Source organism: Salvelinus namaycush, chromosome 33 (genome assembly GCF_016432855.1).
Source record: "Salvelinus namaycush isolate Seneca chromosome 33, SaNama_1.0, whole genome shotgun sequence".
NCBI lineage: Eukaryota > Metazoa > Chordata > Actinopteri > Salmoniformes > Salmonidae > Salvelinus > Salvelinus namaycush.
This window is the reverse complement of record NC_052339.1, coordinates 5,567,266-5,582,213: the sequence shown is the minus strand read 5'-3', so window position 1 is coordinate 5,582,213 and position 14,948 is coordinate 5,567,266. Positions and strand designations below refer to the sequence as shown.

The window sequence follows — 14,948 nt, the reverse complement described above, 5'->3', positions numbered from 1 at the left end:
TTGAATCGTACAACACCGGCTCCAATGCTCGTCTTATGTGGCAGGGCTTGCAAACTATTACAGACTACAAAAGGGACGCACAGCCGCGAGCTGCCCAGTGACGCGAGCCTACCAGACGAGCTAAATAACTTCTATGCTCACTTCGAGGCAAGCAACACTGAGGCATGCATGAGAGCATCAGCTGTTCCGGACAACTGTGTGATCACGTTCTACGTAGCCGACGTGAGTAAGACCTTTAAACAGGTCAACATTCACAAGGCCGCGGGGCCAGACGGATTACCAGGACGTGTGCTCCGGGCATGTGCTGACCAACTGGCAGGTGTCTTCACTGACATTTTCAACATGTTCCTGATTGAGTCTGTAATACCAACATGTTTCAAGCAGACCACCATAGTCTCTGTGCCCAAGAACACTAAGGCAACCTGCCTAAATGACTACAGACCTGTAGCACTCACGTCCATAGCCATGAAGTGCTATGAAAGGCTGGTAATGGCTCACATCAACACCATTATCACAGAAACCCTAGACCCACTCCAATTTGCATACCCTCCAAACAGATCCACAGATGATGCAATCTCTATTGCACTCCACACTGCCCTTTCCCACCTGGACAACAGGAACACCTACATGAGAATGATATTCATTGACTACAGCTCAAAGTTCAACATCATAATACCCTCAAAGCTCATCACTAATTTAAGGATCCTGGGACTAAACACCTCCCTCTGTAACTGGATCCTGGACTTCCTGATGGGCCGCCCCCAGGTGGTGAGGGTAGGTAGCAACACATCTGCCACGCTGATCCTCAACACTGGAGGCCCTCAGGGGTGAGTGCTCAGTCCCCTCCTGTACTCCCTGTTCATCCATGACTGTGTGGCCAGGTACGACTCCAACACCATCATTAAGTTTGCAGACGACAACAGTGGTAGGCCTGATCACTGACAATGACGAAACAGCCTATACGGAGGTGGTCAGAGACCTGGCCAGGTAGTGCCAGAACAACAACCTATCCCTCAATGTAACCAAGACTAAGGAGATAATTGTAGACTACAGGAAAAGGAGGACCGAGCACGCCTCCGTTCTCATCGACGGGGCTGTAGTGGAGCAGGTTAAGAGCTTCAAGTTCCTTGGTGTCCACATCACCAACAAACTAGAATGGTCCAAACACCCCAAGTGAAGAGGGCACGACCAAGCCTCTTCCTCCTCAGGAGACTAAAAAGATTCAGATCCTTCAGATCCTCGAAAAGTTCTACAGCTGCAACATCGAGAGCATCCTGACTGGTTGCATCACTGCCTGGTACGGCAACTGCTCGGCCTCTGACCGCAAGGCACTACAGAGGGTAGTGCGTACGGCCCAGTACATCACTGGGGCTAAGCTGCCTGCCATCCAGGACCTCTCCACAAGGCGGTGTCAGAGGAAGGCCCTAAAAATTGTTAAAGCCCCCAGTCATAGACTGTTCTCTCTACTACCGCATGGCAAGCGATACCGGAGCACCAAGTCTAGGACCAAAAGGCTTCTCAACAGTTTTTTCCCCCAAGCCATAAGACTCCTGAACAGGTAATCAAATGGCTACCCGGACTATTTACTTTGTGTGCCCCCCCCCCCCCCCCTCTCTCCTCTCTTTTACGCTGCAGCTACTCTGTTTGTCATATATACATAGTCACTTTCACTATACATTCATGTACATACTACTTCAATTAGCCCGATTAACCGGTGCCCCCTGCACATTGGCTACCTGGACCATCTGCATTGGGTTGGCGGGTGGTGGGTGGCGGGACACCTCTTTTACGCTACTGCTACTCTCTGTTCATCATATATGCATAGTCACTGTAACCATACCTACATGTACATATTACTTCAATTAGCTCAACTAACCGGTGTTTGTATATAGCCTCACTACTGTATATAGTCTCGCTACTGTATATAGCCTCACTACTGTATATAGCCTCACTACTGTTATTATTCACTGTCTTTTTACTGTTGTTTTTTTATTTCCTTACTTCCTCTATTGTTCACGTAATACCTATTTTTTACTTAAAAATTGTACTGTTGGTTAGGGCCTGTAATTAAGCATTTCGCTGTAAGGTCTACCTACACCTGTTGTATTCGGCGCACGTGACAAATAAACTTTGATTCGTTGTTGTTTTTACTCATTTTTGCCTAATCTTTACAGGACCTAATGTAGAAGGAAAACCTGTGTACATTTGCAAATACTGTGCCAAATCATATGTGAAGAATGCAACAAAGATGCAGAATCATCTGGCCAAGTGCATAAAGTTCCCTCAGCGCTCACAACAAGCAACCTCTGACAAAAGTCCCTCTACATCTATTCGAGGTGAAAATGATGAATCAGACACCTTATCGATAGCAGCAGCTCATTGTCCTCCTGGAATCAGAAGTTTTTTCGACTCAATGGAGGAACGTAGTCAGAGAAATGCTGAAGAATGTCTTGCTCGAGCTGTGTATGCAACTGGTTCACCTCTGATGCTCAATGGCAATGTGTATTGGAAGAGATTTCTGAATGTTCTTCACCCAGCATGCACCCCTCCAACCAGACATGTTTTATCTACTAATTTGCTGGATGCAGAGTTCAACAGAGTTCAAGTGAAGGTCAAGCAAATCATAGAGAAAGCAGACTGTATTGCAATCATCTCTGATGGGTGGTCGAATGTTCGAGGGCTACATCATCTCCACTAGAAGTCGACCGATTATGATTTTTCAACGCCGATACCAATTTTTGGAGGACCAAAAAAAGCCAATACCGATTAAAATCGTTCAATTTTATATATGTAATAATGACAATTACAACAATACTGAATGAACACTGAACACTTATTTTAACTTAATATAATACATAAATAAAATCAATGTAGTCTCAAATAAATAATGAAACATGTTCAATTTGGTTTAAATAATGCAAAAACAGTGTGTTGGAGAAGAAAGTAAAAGTGCAATATGTGCCATGTAAAAAAGCTAACGTTTATGTTCCTTGCCCAGAACAAGAGAACATATGAAAGCTGGTGGTTACTTTTAACCTGCCTGGGTCGCCAACAGCCAATGAAATTGCAGGGCGCAAAATTCAATCAACAGAAATCTCATAATTAAAATTTCTCAAACATACAAGTATTAGACACCATTTTAGGTGAAAGCAGAACATATCATTATGTTAGATCAGCAACTAGTCACAGAAAGCATACAGCCATTTTCCAACCAAAGAGAGGAGTCACAAAAAGCAGAAATATAGATAAAATTAATCACTAACCTTTGATATTCCTCATCAGATGACACTCCCGGGACAACATGTTACACAATACATGTATGTTTTGTTCGATCAAGTTCATATTTATATCCAAAAACCTCAGTTTACATTTGGCTTTGCCTCCAAACATCCCGTGAACTTGCAAAGAGCCACATCAATTTACAGAAATACTCATAATAAACATTGATAAAAGATACAAGTGTTATTCACAGAATTAAAAATATACTTCTCCTTAATGCAACCGCTGTGTCAGATTTCAAAAAAACTTTACGGAAAAAGCAAACCATGCAATAATCTGAGTACGGCGCTCAGACAACAAATCAAGCCAAACAGATATCCGCCATGTTGGAGTCAACAGAAGTCAGAAATAGCATTATAAATATTCACTTACCTTTGATGATCTTCATCAGAATGCACTCCCAGGAATCCCAGTTCCACAATAAATGTTTGATTTGTTCGATAAAGTTCATCTTTATGTCCAAATACCTCCCTTTTGTTCGCGCGTTTAGCCCAGTAATCCAAATTCATGACGCGCGATCACTAGGTGCAGACGAAAAGTCAAAAAGTTCCGTTACAGTCCGTAGAAACATGTCAAACGAAGTATAGAATCAATCTTTAGGATGTTTTTAACATAAATCTTCAATAATGTTCCAACCGGAGAATTCCTTTGTCTTCAGAGATGCAATGGAACTCAAGCTAACTCTCACGTGAACACGCATGGTCAGCTCATGGCACTCTGGGAGAGACCTTACTCAATCCCCTCTCATTCGCCCCCACTTCACAGTAGAAGCATCAAACAAGGTTCTAAAGACTGTTGACATCTAGTGGAAGCCTTAGGAAGTGCAATATGACCCCATAGACACTGTGTATTCGATAGGCCAAGAGTTGAAAAACTACAAACCTCAGATTTCCCACTTCCTGGTTGGATTTTTCTCAGGTTTTCGCCTGCCATATGAGTTCTGTTATACTCACAGACATCATTCAAACAGTTTTAGAAACTTCAGAGTGTTTTCTATTCAAATCTACTAATAATATGCATATATTAGCAATTGGGACTGAGTAGCAGGCAGTTTACTCTGGGCACGCTTTTCATCCAAACGTGAAAATGCTGCCCCCTATCCCAAACAAGTTAACGTGAGTCTTCAATATTCCCAGTTAAGAAGTTGTAGGTTGTCATTATTATCGGCATTATGACGCGTCAACTATTTCTCACTATACCATTTGTATTTCATATACCTTTGACTATTGGATGTTCTTATTGGCACTTCAGTATTGCCAGCCTAATCTCGGGAGTTGATAGGCTTGAAGTCATAAACAGCGCTGTGCAACAATCATTACTAAGAGCTGCTGGCAAACGCAGTAAAGTGCTGTTTGAATGAATACTTACGAGCCTGCTGCTGCCTACCACCGCTCAGTCTGACTGCTCTATCAAATCATAGACTTAATTATAATATAATAAACACAGAAATACGAGCCTTTGGTCATTTATATGGTCAAATCTGGAAACTATCATTTTGAAAACAAAACGTTTCTTTCAGTGAACCGTTACGTATTTTATTGAACGAGTGGCAACCCTAAGTCTAAATATTGCTGTTACATTGCACGACCTTCAATGTTATGTCTTAACTGTGTAAAATTCTGGCAAATGAATTACGATCTTTGTTAGGGAGAAATGGTCTTCACACAGTTTGCAATGAGCCAGGTGGCCCAAACTGCTGCAAATACCCTGACTCTGCGTGCACTGAACGCAAGAGAAGTGAACATTTCTCTAGTTAATATTGCCTGCTAACATGCATGTCTTTTAACTAAATATGCAGGTTTCAAAAATATATACTTTTGTGTATTGATTTTAACTAAAGCATTGATGTTTATGGTTAGGCACATCTGTGCAACGATTGTGCTTTTTTTGCGAATGCGCTTTTCTTGAATCATCACCCGCTTGGTGAAGTAGGCTGTAATTCGATGATAAATTAACAGGCACCGCATTGATTATATGCAATGCAGGACAAGCTAGTTAACCTAGTAATATCATCAACCATGTGTGGTCAACTAGTGATTATGTGAAGATTGATTGTTTTTTGCTAGCTAGCACTGTTTTAATGCTAGCTAGCAACTTACCTTGGCTCCATGTCCTTTTGATGCTGCATTCAGGTAACAGGTGGTCAGCCTGCCACGCAGTCTCCTCGTGGATTGCAATGTAATCGGCCAAAATCGGCATCCAAAAAGGCAGATTACCGATTGTTATGAAAACTTGAAATGCCGATTAATCGGTAGACCTCTAATCTCCACCCCTCAACCAGTATTCTACAAGAGCACAGACACAAGGGACAACAGACACACCGGTCTCTACATTGCAGATGAGCTGAAGGCAGTCAATGACCTTGAACCACAGAAGGTATTTGCATTAGTGACAGACAATGCTGCGAACATGAAGGCAGCTTGGTCTAATGTGGGAGGAGTCCTACCCTCACATCACACCCAATCTGCTCCTCAAGGACATCAAGGCACTGAAAACAATTGATACACTACAAGAGAGTCAAGGAAATGGTTAGGAATGTGATGGGTCATCAAGTTCTAGCAACAATCTACCTCACTAAGCAAAGTGAGAAGAATAAGAGCTCCACATTGAAGCACCCCAGCAACACCCGTTGGGGGTGGTATTGTCATCATGTTTGACATCTCCTGGAGGGGAAGGAGTCTCTCCAAGATATGGCCATATCACAGTCTGCCGATATGGACAGCCCCATCAAGAGGATCCTCCTGGATGATGTATTTTGGAAGAGAGTGGTAAGCAGCCTGAAACTCCTGAATCCTATAGCAGTAGCCATTGCACGGATTGAGGGAGACAATGCCATCCTGTCTGATGTTCAGACTCAGCTTGCAGGTGTAAGAGAAAAGATCTATACTGCCCTGCCCACTTCACTGTTGCTCCAAGCAGAGGAAACTGCAGTTCTGAAATACATCAAAAAGCGTGAAGACTTCTGCCTGAAGCCCAAACACGCCGCAATGTAACGTAAACTCAATCACTTTTGTACATCGCCTTGGTCCATACAATTGACCTTATTTTAGTGCCCAAAAAACGTAATACTTCCAGATCAACTGTAATGTCAATACCATTGTAAAGCACAATTTCTCCCCTTTCCAACAAATTCCATTACGAGACCTTCATGAAGCCCATCTCTGCATGATTCAAGAAGGCAATGAGCTCAGTCGGGTCTTTTTTTAAATTGCAGGTGGGGAAGCGAAACTAATGCATGATAGTGAGAAGGACAGATGTCGTGTGGGAAAACTGCTTTTTTTCACTTGATCTGTCCAACTTATCACCTCATCGCCTCTAAAATGTAAATAAAACACTATAAAAACTTTATATAATGTGTCACCTATTTGAAGGTTTGTGTCGAATTTGAATCGGGTTTTTAGGGCGGTGCTAAAGTGATCTTCAGAAGTAAACAGCGGCTTTGAGAGTCATGATCGCATGCTGTGATGATGCAAAAAATGACTAGGTATCTCCCCCTTACCCCCGTCACTGTCCCTTTCTTGTTTTTAAACGATGAGAGAAGTGCTACACCTGGTGTAGAGAGATTGTAAGACAGAAATAGTTGCTTTATGCATGCTGTACGTTACCGCATGACACGTCATGATGTAACAGTGGGTCAGTTTTTTAAACTTTTCTCCAATACTATAGAGCCATTACCATGTCGATCAACGCTTGAATAGAAACGTAGTTCACTCCCCAGATTTTGAAGTCAACACAGTCGCTACAGTCCCATTAGTTTTCTTTGCAGCCTCGTTTGAATGTCACGGTTGCGCACATTTGTACGGAATGGGGTGAGTTTACGAGTTTATGTTGGAAGTATGCTGGCAAGAGCATCCTATCTGGTGCAGAGATGAACAAGGCCTATGGTGTCATCAATCAAATTTATTTACAAAGCCCTTCTTACATCAGCTGATGTCACAAAGTGCTGTACAGAAACCCAGCCTAAAACCCCAAACAGCAAGCAATGCAGGTGTAGAAGCACGGTGGATAGGAAAAACTCCCTAGAAAGGCCAGAACCTAGGAAGAAACCTAGAGAGGAACCAGGCTATGAGGGGTGGCCAGTCCTCTTCTGGCTGTGCCGGGTGGAGATTATAACAGAACATGGCCAAGATGTTCAAATGTTCATACATGACCAGCAGGGTCAAATAATAATAAATCAGTGGTCGTAGAGGGTGCAACAGGTCAGCACCTCAGGAGTAAATGTCAGTTGGCTTTTCATAGCCGATCATTCAAGGTGGTCATCACTATCGTGTCTCACCACCTTGGCCTGGATGAGGGCAAGGTTCTTGGCAGTCTGGTGAAGTACACTTCCAAGCAAGGGCTTTGGGATGGAGATGCAATATGGCAGTCATGCCAACATATCTCATCAGCCACCTGGTGGAAGGGACTTCGTGGATCTGAGGCTGTTTCCCCTGTTGCCTCCATCATCCTGCAAATCCCACCAACATCAGCCGCCTCAGAGCGCAACTGGTTCTTGTTTGGGAACACACACACACCAAAGCACACAACAGGCTGACCAATACAAGGGTTGAAAAATTGGAGCAGACAACAAGCCATCCTCAGCAAGGTTGGAAAGTGACAGTGAAGATGAGGCCTCAGAGTCTGATGTTCAAGAGGTGGACATTGAGGAGGTCCAGGGAGAAGACATGGAAGCCTGAGAGGAAGACAACCAAAGCTTTAGTTTCTATACTATCATTTTACAGATGTATGTTTTTGGAGATGCGATGGATCATTGGGGATCATTCAATATTCCCTTTCTTTTGTTGTTCAGTGAAATCATCCCATGTGAAGAGTCAACTCATTTAATTAAAGTTCAATTCATAACTAAATTATGATTTTTTTTTCATTTGGAAGGATTTAATAATTTGCAATTATGTCTACCTATGATAAGGTAAAAGGTTTATGTTTGTCTCCATATGATATGGTAAATATATCCAATGCAAAAAACTACTACATTTAAATGGCATTAATATGCATATATTTCCATTAATTCCCCTATATTCCCGTTAATTCTCATATATTTCCACGGGAAGTTTCCACCTCTGAATATTCCCCAAAATGTGCAACCCTTTGTACAACACACTTGACAAAGCAGTGATTGAACAGAGTTTGTCTGCACAAAAAATGTTTACACAACTGTATGCATCACAAGAACATCAGTTGTATCATAACCATTGTGATGTCAAATGCGTTGTACATCGGTTATACAACCCGAGCGTACAGGGTCAGTGTGAAAAAGTCTAACCTCATCAGTAATGCCCTGGTAAACGAGAGGTAGTAGAAGTAGGCTACTGGAACAGTTCCCATTGCTCAGGGCAGGTTCTAAAATATGACTCACGTCTTTGCCAGCTAGTGAAAACAGAATTAGAGGGAACAGAGCGAAGTAAGCCAGCCAACAGAATTAGGGAGGAGTACTATAAATTAGCTCTTCCTAAAAACTCTTTGCCTACCTCTGTGTAAAATCCAGGTGAAATAAGCCTAGCGAACTTGTTTTAGATTCCCATTAGTCCGGGATGGTAAGCGTTGGGTCTAGTAGTGTGGGGGATGCAAAAAACTACACAGACATTTGAGTTAATTCATGCATAACTTCTGTATGTAGGATAACGGATTTTTATAACTGGCATCTAGTGAGAATGTGGTTTCTGTGACATAGGGAACAAAACATAGTGTGTTAAATGCCCAGATTAGTGGCAGCATGCTGTAAAGTCATTGTGAGCCCACTAGAATTCAGGCATCCTCATGGACTCCTGTCCTGTGCTGGTCAGAGGTGGTGGCCCTCTCGTGTCACTGGTTCCCTTTTAAAAATAGGCGTTTGGGGTTGTTACATCCATTTCTGGACTTGATTCTTGAAGAATTTAACTTATAAATGACTTATGAGCTTAGTTCAACTGTCTTACCCCTTCAGAATGCTAAATATAAAACTTGTTTTACTCCATTGTTATTAAACACTAGATGGTTAAATAAAAATGGTTAAAATGGTCATTTTGATCTCATGGATGGTCAGTCCTTGCATCCATAGCTCCAGAGCCGGCCCGCCCATTAGGCAGGATTAGGCGGCCGCATAGGGCATCAGATTGACGAGTACGGCATTTTCCGAGCTAAATTGATGAAGACGCAGATCCAACAACACATCACATGATTCTGCCCAAAAACTATTTATCTCATCCAGTGGCATGAGCTATTTAGGTGAGCGCTGATGCCGCCCCCTGATAAGCAGTGCCCACCGTGCCAAAGTCAGGGGCGCTAAATATTTAGCTTGTTGATGCCCAGCGCGCCTCTCCAGGGTACTGTTGAAGAGACAACGCTGCGGCGCTACACCAACATTACGTCAAAAAAGTATCTAACATAAATCATATAGCCTATGTTAGAAAGACTGGCATTTTCTGTAGCCTACAGGCTGGAGATCAAATTTATGACAATGTCATGAGACTGGCACTTTTTACATCATGCACATTTCTCGGATCAAATAGCGTAAAGGTTACTAAAATCTTCACTCCGTTGATCTACGTGCGTGTGTGTGAGTGGAGTGGGATTTTTGTAGCAGTGGACACCTTTTGGTAACATGATATCCTTGCCGGTCCAACTCACAAAAAAACTCCTCGCTTGGTGAGCAAAAAAATAATTAAATAAAAATAAAACACCTGCTAGAGAAGACAGATTTTGGGCCCAGTTATCCCTTTGCCTCTTCCTCTATGGTAGTAGCTAGCTGGCAACCTGGCTAGCTGGCTTTAGCCTGGATAAAAACAGCCTTTTTAGCTTACCACATCTCCATGTGAAATAATCAGATTTATCATTTTTAGAAATATGCCCAGCAAATATTCGTATACTTGCCAGTGTAACCTAAAACATTATTCCAGTTTGATGTGCTGCTTGTGTATTAATTTCCATATCAGCTAAAAATAGAACGTCATGTTTTGGTCAGAGAAAAAAAACACATTGCCTACAGAAGGTTCTCCCATTTGACTATAGCCTGGAACCACAAGTTATTACTTCTAAACAAAATACCTTTTGGGGTGGATTCTTGTTGTTTGGTTTACTGTTTGAACAGTCGCTAAATTATATTTGGTTATCAATGCAAAATAGGCTACTTTGATGAATAGCCTATAGATCAGATCAAGGAACCAAGCGACAACACTGCCCCAACGTCTGTAGAAGGAATAATTTGCCGAATGCTGGAGTGTATAACAAGAAGCCGCCCCTTTTGTGAGAAAAAAACGACATTGAAACACTGAGCTAGGCTCTGTATCTTCTATCTCCACAGTGTGTGAATTTACCTTAACCTGGCACCCAATCAAAAAAAAATGTGCTTTGATGTGAATATAACATGACCATATCCTAAAAACAGGTGAAAGTAAAATGGACAATAAGGAATGGAAAATCAGGCTACTCACAACTGCGGTCCTTGAGTTTCACCCCATGGGCTAAATTGTTATGATAATCAGTGATTACAAGTTTGTATGCCTCAATTTTTTGACGAGCTGCATCATAGCGGGGAAAAAAATGCATCTACATTTCCTGCTGTGTAAACACATGGATTCTCATTGCTAATAGGCTCAGGATAACTCCTGAGCAAGTTGTGTAGCTGACATTGAGCTTAAATTGACAGAATTATTAGTCACAGGAATCAGGACTATTAAAGCCAATGCAACTGCGTTGTCGCACATTGTTCTGAGTTTTAGTTCGAATCAGAGTTTGATTATTTGTTCAATTGTATTATTTTTTCCGCCCCATTTGGTTAGTTTGGTTTCACATTGCCAAATGTCAAATGAACTAAAATGCCTAAACAAAACAACGTGTTCATACAAGTAATTTGTTTATTATAGAAACATGCTCACATTAAAGCCATCTATGATTATCAAGATGCATAACTTGTACCAAACGTCATATTACGTTCGCTTTGGTCTTACAACAATGCGGAAGGAAACAACGTACAAGCCACTAACTGCAACGTGAATAGGCTATATTCAGTAGCCATAACCCCAGTATTGCCCTCGTCTACCCTAATCTGCATTGGATGTGTTCATAAATACGCTGTTACTCACTCAACGCTTCAGATCTAAAGTTATGATGCTGCGTGCATTTCATCAAATGCTCGCAGTCAAACAACCAATAATACTGCATGCCTCTGGTTCTTTTCCTGTGTTTGGTGAGTGTGGATAGTGTTCACACCAGTCCAAACGAACTAAGGGGGGAAACGAACCAGAGTTCGGAAGAAAAAAAACAATTTAGTGTGAACAAACTGTAGGCCTACCAATTCCATTGCGGAATGACAGTGTAAACTACACTATTCTAGTTCTGCAGGGTTTCTTTTTTGTGCCTTGCCTAGGGCAGCAGAACTGCCAGGACTGGGCCTTCATAGCTCTGTCTATGAATTTGAGAGCGGTTACATTTCTCCAGCACCATCCCCTCACCAAAAAAAGCGGCGGGGTGCCGACTTTGTTGTTGTTTGAATACCAGATTATCCCTTTAAAGCCTTATTTAACGCTTTAATCTTATCTCTGCTCTCTTTCAGTGAGTTTACTCTTAGAAGTATTGCTTATGAGAGTGTTTAGGTGAGGTATGTGGCATTTCGAAAGTGTTATGTGACCAAAAGTAAAAAATAAGTAGCCCAAAAGTTAACAACCAGATGACATATTAAATACAGAGATCTCAAATATCACAGAGTAGACTGTAAATTAATGACTGTTTTATCACTACTGTTAGAAAGTAAAAAATGCCCTCTGTGAGCTTCCCAGTCTGAGTGAAACAGATATTAAAAACCTATACATGCTGGGAAGATCTGCTATAAGCCTCAAACTGTTAGTTTGCAGTGATGGAAAATCCTATCTAACAGAAATTGAAAATAAGAAATTCTCTAGAACAGCACCTGTGAGGACACCTTCACTAGGGGGAGCAATAGAAATATCACTACTCGTCAGTTCTAGTAAATTCCAGAAAGTTCAAGATCACTTAAAATCAACAGAGTTTGGGTTATATGTAAATTGAGGTGGTAATTGAATGACATAATTACCAGTTACTGTGCTCTATTGATGAAAAAGCATCACCTATGCCTCATTGCATATAGTAAAATACTTTATACTTAATATTTATTAATATCTTTTAGTGGATTATAACGGCAATTGATAAGTATTGACGATTACGTTTATCATTCGTTCTGCCTGTCATTCTAGATGTGATAATAATACGTATTCACCACTACCTCCTTGAAATGTTCTATCAAATGCATGTCATTGTAGTATTGTATTCTCTTCTGCCAATGCTGCACTGACAAATACACAAATACAATAGGAACTGTGAATCCATTGAACTAAGTTGACACACATTGCAAATGCATGGCAATAACTAATACGACACTTATAGTCGTGACCGCGGCTCTCCAGGTTGCGACATTGAAACACATTACGCGCATCTCAGTAGGCTCTCGACGCTGACAGTAGCGAAATGCCAGGTGGATTTTAACGCTGACAAAATGAACCCAAAAGTATAATCACCAGCGACAGCATTCATGTCAACAGTGAGATAAATATGATAGCAATAAAGAGAGAAAATGCTCTCACCTTCCACCCCAGCCGAGGAAATGTGCTCGTGTCTTCGTTTACTGACCTATGTGACTCCCAATCCACTGGGTTATGTTTTAGTGACCCCTCTATGGTTGTAAACTGTGCGTCTACGGAAATTATGCTCGTGCTTGGGCTACCTCATCAGCGTTTGAACTGAGCAACTCCTACACGCTTTTTCTGATCTCATACACACATTGATAGTCTCGTGAACTCTGACTGTAAAACATCCGTATGCCTATATGAGCTGCAACTGATGCTCTCTGCGTATATGTGTTTGTGAATACCACTGTCGCTTCCTGCATCAGACCGAAGGGGTCGGGAACAATGTTGGGAACAGTTGAGAATGGAGAATTGCCAATTTGCACGAAGGTTGATTACTCAACACTGTTTAGTGTTTCAACGTTAGAAGTGTAGCATATGAAGGAATACGAAAGTATTGGGTTATTGTAAGTGGCGATTTTAGCAAGTAAATCTTGGAGGGGCAAACTCCCCAATTTGTGTGTACATGCATGCCAGCAAAGCCACTACACTACACAACACAACACTAAACAATACATTAATTGGACTATAACGTTGACAAACGGTGCCCACAAACTGTTAGGGCCTACATAAAGCTGTCCCAACAGCAGTCCCAACACTGTTACACCTGGCTATCAATGAAACCTTGTCTGGCAGCGAAACAGTTCATTCAGGCTCATTCACTTACTGCCTTTAAAAAAACAGCTGATATGGCTGACTTGCTTAAACAAATGTGTTTTTTACTGACAATTGAGATGTCCCCTTATGCCATAGTTTGTATGAGCGCATAAAAGGCAATCCGTAATTTCGATTAAGATATTAATGAACAAGCTAGGATGGACGTAGTCAATACAACTCTTTGTTCAGCACTTTTGAAATGCACAGTGACAGAATTAATAACATGGGCCGTTCTTACAGTATTGTCATTGTACAACAAGTCCGAACTGTAGGATAAGAAAGGTGCACATAAGCAGAGAATGAAAGTTCTTACAATATTCAATTATGAAATTTCTCTAAAACAGACTCCAGGCTGCATATGCACCACCTGGTCAGAACAGTAGGGGAAATTATGAGGGGAAAAGGGACCAAATTATTAGGGTGAGGCACATGGGCTACTAACAGCTTACTACACAACATTCACTTAGTTTTATTTTCTTAGCTACAGTATACATACCTTCCTGGCATATTACATCATTTACAGTTGAAGTCGGAAGTTTACATACACTTAGGTTGGAGTCAATAAAACTTGTTTTTCAACCACTCCACAAATGTCTTGTTAACAAACTTTAGTTTTGGCAAGTCGGTTAGGACATCTACTTTGTGCATGACAAGTAATTTTTCCAGCAATTGTTTACAGATATATTTTATTTCACTTTATATTTATATTTCACTTATAATTCGCTGTATCACAATTCCAGTGGGTCAGAAGTTTACGTACACTAAGTTGACTGTGTCTTTAAACAGCTTGGAAAATTCCAGAAAATTATGTCATGGCTTTAGAGGCTTCTGATAGGCTAATTGACATAATTTGAGTCAATTGGAGGTGTACCTGTGGATGTATTTCAAGGCCTACCTTCAAACTCAGTGCCTCTTTGCTTGACATCATGGGAAAATCAAAAGAAATCAGCCAAGACCTCAGGAACAAAATTGTAGACCTCCACAAGTCTGGTTCATCCTTGGGAGCAATTTCCAAATGCCTGAAGGTACCACGTTCATCTGTACAAACAATAGTACGCAAGTATAAACACAATGGGACCACGCAGCCGTCATACTGCTCAGGAAGGAGACGCGTTCTGTCTCCTAGAGATGAACGTACTTTGGTGCGAAAAGTGCAAATCAATCCCAGAACAACAGCAAAGGACCTTGAGATGCTGGAGGAAACGGGTACAAAAGTATCTATATCCACAGTAAAACAAGTCCTATATCGACATAACAATAAAACAACATCAGCAAGCTAGAAGCTACCGCCATAAAAAAAATCAAGACTACGGTTTGCAACTGCATCGGTAGAACTGCAACGGCAGAACTGAAAAAGCGTGTGCGAGCAAAGAGACCTACAAACCTGAGTTACAC

General features: G+C 41.5%; 1 protein-coding gene across 4 annotated transcripts in view; it reads right to left on the bottom strand.

Moving 5' to 3' along the window:
• The window catches only part of LOC120027791 (dnaJ homolog subfamily B member 6-like), a 69,051-nt gene extending 55,964 nt beyond the window's left edge, over positions 1 to 13,087 (bottom strand). For 3 of the 4 annotated variants that reach the window (XM_038972819.1, XM_038972820.1, XM_038972821.1), the window contains exon 1: positions 12,855 to 13,087. The gene's annotated coding sequence lies outside the window, so the exon portion shown is untranslated. The remainder of the gene's footprint in view (positions 1 to 12,854) is intronic. The other variant, XM_038972822.1, reaches the window with a different exon arrangement.
• Positions 13,088 to 14,948: the final 1,861 nt, after the last annotated feature.